Source organism: Sinocyclocheilus grahami, unplaced genomic scaffold (genome assembly GCF_001515645.1).
Source record: "Sinocyclocheilus grahami isolate Dianchi unplaced genomic scaffold, SAMN03320097.WGS_v1.1 scaffold141.1, whole genome shotgun sequence".
In the NCBI taxonomy this organism is placed as follows: Eukaryota; Metazoa; Chordata; class Actinopteri; order Cypriniformes; family Cyprinidae; genus Sinocyclocheilus; species Sinocyclocheilus grahami.
The window spans coordinates 621947-628362 of NW_015505320.1; the positions used below are offsets into that span (position 1 = coordinate 621947).

Here is a 6416-nt window from a genome sequence, read left to right on the forward strand (position 1 = left end):
TGAATTAGTAACAGGGTCTGTGGTGATGTCCGAAGTTGACGTCAATCCTGTTGCATCTAAAGAGCAGCCTGTGGCACCGACAGTCACCGCTTGTGTAGACATCACAGCGGAGGCAATGAGTGACGGCGGGCATCGATGCCAAGGCTTATGCAGACAGATGGGATTAACTTCTCGCCATGACGACCCTCTCAGATCAGCTATGCTAATGAGCAATATGACTCTGGGCTCAGCGTGGAATGGTGAAGATTTTGGTATTTAAATGAACGTTCTCCCATCACCATTTCCCATCTCGCATGACTAATGCAGCAGTTAATCATCACACACAGTCAATCTTTCCAGAGTAAAACCTGCTCCCTGCTGTGCGCTGCGTTCATATTCACTTTATTCCTCATGAAAAATCCATCCATTTTATTCCTGGCAGTGGAGTCCAGGGTAATTTTGAGACTCTAATGCAATCTACCAAAAGTGGGTTCAAATATATAAAATGCTGGTGCAAATGAAGCAGACGTTTCTGAAGAATGGCAGGGGGAAGCTTGTTGCTACGGTGACAGTTAGAGGAACAGAATGAGAGGCCACATTTTAACCTGGTATTAGCAGGGGATCTAATCACAGGTGGACAGCACTAAATATAGTTTCAAACAGAGTCCAAAAAAATATTGTCATCACTCGAACCACAAATCGAGGTAGTCAGAAATGAAAATGACCATACTGCATTTATAATGTAAACACTGATGCAACTAGGACAGTGTTTCTCATTGCGCAGCTCGCAATGCTTTAATTTGTGGCTCGCATGTAGGGATGCAGCGATTAACCGGTTTCACAATTAACCGCACTTTAAAATGTCACGGTTAATTAATAGTAAAGCCTCCGCTATACCGAGTGTTTCTGTTGCACCGAACGGAACAGTTGCAACGTGCGCAAAATGAAAACAAAGTTACACTAGCGGTGTACCAGCTTAAAATGCGGTGCTTATCAGAGACACGGAGGCTACTACACACACTAGATTAACTATGACAGAGGAACCAAACAGTGATCCTTTATTTCCACCAGAGAAATGCCTGAAGTTGATAGTGTGGGACCATTTTGGGTACACCAAGAATGACCAGGGTGTCATTTAAATATTGCCGTAAAAACTGCTGCTAAAGAGTGAATACACGGCTTTAAACTATTTTAATGCACGACGTGAAGGCAAGACTGATGCGAAGCTACGACTCGTTAGCTCAGTATTCTGCCCACTTCAGATCAGACAGATGAAATAGTGTGTCGCATTTATTTGAATTAATTATAACATTTAGCTACTTTAATTAATTATTCGAATTATTTGATTGAGAGAGAGGGAGAGAGAAGTGTGTGTGTGAACCTGCTGCATTGTAATCTCTACAAACATGTGAGTTTAGTTACTTAACCCTTAATCGGTCCCTGGGGTCCAGCTGACCCCATTTGAATTTTCCTTTATTTTTTTAAAGTGTTCTCTTCATTTCAGGGGCATGACATTCTGTGAATTTTCCTAAATAATCTAAACACACACAAAAAATTTGACTCGACTTGATTTGGTTGTTCTAAAGGTGTGTAAAAAAAATCACTGTTAAAGGTCCTTGGGGTCAGATTGACCCCACATTGAAAATGAATGGGAAAATGTAAAAATGATTTTTTTTTTTTTTTTCATAATAAAAAAAAAATAAAAGTATAAATCTGAAAATTTCTATATTTAAATAAAGGTCTGGTCCTAGACCATAAACGAGTCCAAAAAAATATTGTCATCACTCGAACCACAAATCGAGGTAGTCAGAAATGAAAATGACCATACTGCATTTATAATGTAAACACTGATGCAACTAGGACAGTGTTTCTCATTGCGCAGCTCGCAATGCTTTAATTTGTGGCTCGCATGTAGGGATGCAGCGATTAACCGGTTTCACAATTAACCGCACTTTAAAATGTCACGGTTAATTAATAGTAAAGCCTCCGCTATACCGAGTGTTTCTGTTGCACCGAACGGAACAGTTGCAACGTGCGCAAAATGAAAACAAAGTTACACTAGCGGTGTACCAGCTTAAAATGCGGTGCTTATCAGAGACACGGAGGCTACTACACACACTAGATTAACTATGACAGAGGAACCAAACAGTGATCCTTTATTTCCACCAGAGAAATGCCTGAAGTTGATAGTGTGGGACCATTTTGGGTACACCAAGAATGACCAGGGTGTCATTTAAATATTGCCGTAAAAACTGCTGCTAAAGAGTGAATACACGGCTTTAAACTATTTTAATGCACGACGTGAAGGCAAGACTGATGCGAAGCTACGACTCGTTAGCTCAGTATTCTGCCCACTTCAGATCAGACAGATGAAATAGTGTGTCGCATTTATTTGAATTAATTATAACATTTAGCTACTTTAATTAATTATTCGAATTATTTGATTGAGAGAGAGGGAGAGAGAAGTGTGTGTGTGAACCTGCTGCATTGTAATCTCTACAAACATGTGAGTTTAGTTACTTAACCCTTAATCGGTCCCTGGGGTCCAGCTGACCCCATTTGAATTTTCCTTTATTTTTTTAAAGTGTTCTCTTCATTTCAGGGGCATGACATTCTGTGAATTTTCCTAAATAATCTAAACACACACAAAAAATTTGACTCGACTTGATTTGGTTGTTCTAAAGGTGTGTAAAAAAAATCACTGTTAAAGGTCCTTGGGGTCAGATTGACCCCACATTGAAAACAAATGGGAAAATGTAAAAAAAATATATATTTTTTCATTTAATTTGTCAAAAAAATTAAATAAATCCAGTATAAATCTGAAAATTTCTACATTTAAATAAAGGTCTGGTCCTAGACCATAAACGCAAAGTGGAACGAACATTCTATCTCACGTGTGCAGTGGTGGAAAGAGTACTGAAAAAATATACTCAAGTAAAAGTACCATTACCTTCCAAAAAATGTAGTGTAAGTTATTCTCAGTACAATCATCCCCATTTGAAAAAATAGATTTAAAATCAAGGCCACTGAGACAGCATGCTGTTGTTGCACATAAAATATTAATGTTTAGAACCATGCAAATACAAACACCATTAGAAACTCATAGTTCAGCATCACACACCATGATATGGGTTAAAATGAGAGCCCATTTCTCTCCAAAACGGTGCCAGTTTTAGCGTTTTGCAATAAAGAAATAAGAATAACTAAACTTGATCATTTATGTTACAATTTTAAAATAAATGCACATTGTTCTAGAAGGGTGGCATCATGCCATACCTTTTACACATTTACTCAAATTGTTATGCTGATAATACAATTTGCAAGGAAAAATGCAGGGAGTTAACACTGTACGCAATACCCGCAATCTCACACCAAATTTCAGGCCATGTAGATAGGCAAGCATTTATAGAAATAATTTAGTAAGCAGAAATCCGAAATTTACCTTAACATATTAGAGGAAGATGCGACTGAATTGATGTTTGAAAAATGAATTTCCAGTAGCCATGATAAACAGCAGTTGGCGGTTAAAGTTTTCTATGCACAATTTGATTTGACGAAAGTCACGAGACCGATTACTATCTTTCTATCTATCCAATCACATTGATGGATAAAAATAAAATGAAAATAAGCATGTAACGACCACAAACGGAGGAAAATAGTGGAGTAAAAGTACCGATACATCACTTAAAATGTACTCAAGTAAAAGTAAAAGTACACGATTTTTAAACTACTCAAAAAAAGTACAATTACTGATAAAAACTACTTAATTACTGTAACGTGAGTATTTGTAATTCGTTACTTCACACCCCTGCACGTGTGTGACTGCAACAGAGAGCATTTTCATAGAAATTGGCAAATAAAATCAACAAAACTGGCATAAATCTGAAAAATTTCCATACATAAATGAAGGACTAATACTAGAGCACAAAGCCAACATGGAACAAGCATGTTCACTCTCACACACACACACACACGCACGCGCGTGCAGGTGTCTGGGGCATTTTTTAGATTTTGGCAAATAAAATCAGACATAAATGCACAACAGTGTGAAGGGGTAGACATAACACACCACACACGCACACGCACAAGCGCGCACACACACACACACACACAGAGAGAGGGAAAAAGGGACAGAAAAAAGCAGGATTACCAGGAATCTGAAGAGGAGGATTATGCAGTGTTTATTTGTGATACATAATTTTCTGAAATAAATAGTATGTGATTACAGTCATGTCTTTTAGTGGTGACTTGTAACAATTCTGCAAAAGCAAACAATTCAAATATATATCAGACAACAAAAAATAAATACAAAAATACTGATTTTTTATGTATTTTAGAATGTTTAAATATATATTCACAAAATATATATCATAAAGTTTCAATATCCAGAAACCTTTTATATTTAATTTAGGTCATAATTTAAGGGATTTTATCATTAAAAAAAAATTTCATAAGCCAATTTATGGCATAGTCGAGTATTTGTGCAGTAAATAGGTAAAAAACTACCAAACATCCACAAAAACACAGCATAAATGTATAGCTGAGAAGTAAATAAAAAAAATGATATATAGTTTGTCATATAAAAATTTATATTTCCTTATGCAATCGCTCTGTAAAAGTTTGGGGTCTATCTGACCCCAAAGGGACTTTAATGTCGCTCTATTCAAGGGACGATTAAAGGTTAAACAGTGATTTTACCCTCTCCTTGCTGATGAATATGTAGCAATTCAGTATCTAAGCTATTTTATTAATTAAAGTCACGGGGCAGGGTTCACAACAAGTTTGTGTCCTCATGAATGTTTGTATGTGTGCGCAGCGCGATCTCCGATCTCACAAACCAAAATAATAGACATGATTTTCTCAGGCTACATGTAAAATCATATGAATTATTATAAAAATTATTAAAATGAATACGTATGGATGACAGTTGATTACAATGATAGTTCAGTTTATTCCCCTCATTATTAATAGTTTCCCCTGTGGGATAAATAAAGTTAATTGTCCTATATTAATAATACTTATTAACATTGTTATCTATAATCCCTTTTATAGTATTATGCATAAGTCAAAAATCAACAAGATTTTTTTTTCACCATGTTTCCAGTTTTCTGCCTCAGGTCCAAAAGAAATGTAAAGAATGTACAAACTGAAAACACTAAATACGTTTGTGATCTATTTTCATTAGTTATTTTCAAAATGGAAGTACTGACATGGATGTTTACAGAGCAGAGGTCACCTTTTTAATTCCAATTGGAGAGATGAACTTTTGTTTGTCTTTATTATTATTATTTTGTGCTGTATTATTGGTTACTGTGTTATTTCTCTTTCTAAAGGCAGCAATAAATAACACTTTATTATCTAAAGAGTGTCCATGTGATTTTATTCATTAATAATTTTGTGAAATTAATAAATGCATAATAATCGTCATAATCGTGAAACCGTGATTATTCCTCAGACAATAATCGTACCAACAAAATCTATAATCGTTGCATCCCTACTCGCATGGCAGTAAATAATACGATGATATGATCATGCAGTCAATACAGATATTTCATAAAAACATTAAAAACATGCAGGGCTATAATATAACCCATTAAAAACACTGTCTACACCAAATACGAGTGGCGCGACGGGACAAAAGACAGTAGAACCTAGGCCTGGGCGATAAAACAGTATCGATATTTATCGACGGTACACCTTCGATATCAATAGAAAAAATTTTCGATATAGGAGATTGTGAATAAAGAATGAATATTAGTCGATTTTAAAATAAACATTTGCATTTGAATGTTAGGTGTGCATCAGGGTGCGTGAGATGCGGTGATGATGTAAGTGACGTTGTTGCATTTGAATGTTTTGTTAGTCTAGCCCACGAGATGCACCGCTGCTGTGTTATCCATTCAAAATATTAGAGAAATATAGAAGCTCAATGCGGAGAAGATCTTGATACAGGTTAAAACCGAAACCAAGCCATTCACACAGAACGCATATTCAGCGCATTTTTAGATGGACAAATATGACTGCTGCACTCACGTCTCACACAAGAGATGTATAGAAAGCCATGCAAAGTTAAAACAGTTTAAACTTTTAGAAAACACGTCACGAATTTGTGGAGGTTTATTCCTTTTCACTGCGTCTCATATGTTTTTAAATGCAATCTGTGTGAATGGCGCTTCGGCTCTTTAGGGTAAGCAATGCATAAATACATGATGCTGTTTTGTTCATAATTGTTTATGCAATTTACGAAATTATATATTTGATTTTTATGAGTTAATTTACGAAATTGATTTTTATGAGTTAATTTAGACGTTATGCACGTTTTTATAGTTACTTCCTTAAGTTGACAATTTAAAAATTTAAATTTATTTTGCTCATTGCGCCCTCCTGTGGCCTAAGGAGACAAGACAAAAGTTTCCTTAAAACCTATTTAATCTGCA

At 35.7% G+C, this 6416-nt stretch overlaps 1 protein-coding gene across 1 annotated transcript in view; it reads right to left on the bottom strand.

Annotated features, from left to right (window-relative positions):
* Nucleotides 1-6416, bottom strand: part of LOC107591345 (protein kinase C iota type) — a 37165-nt gene that overhangs the window by 14466 nt on the left and 16283 nt on the right. The window lies entirely within an intron of this gene.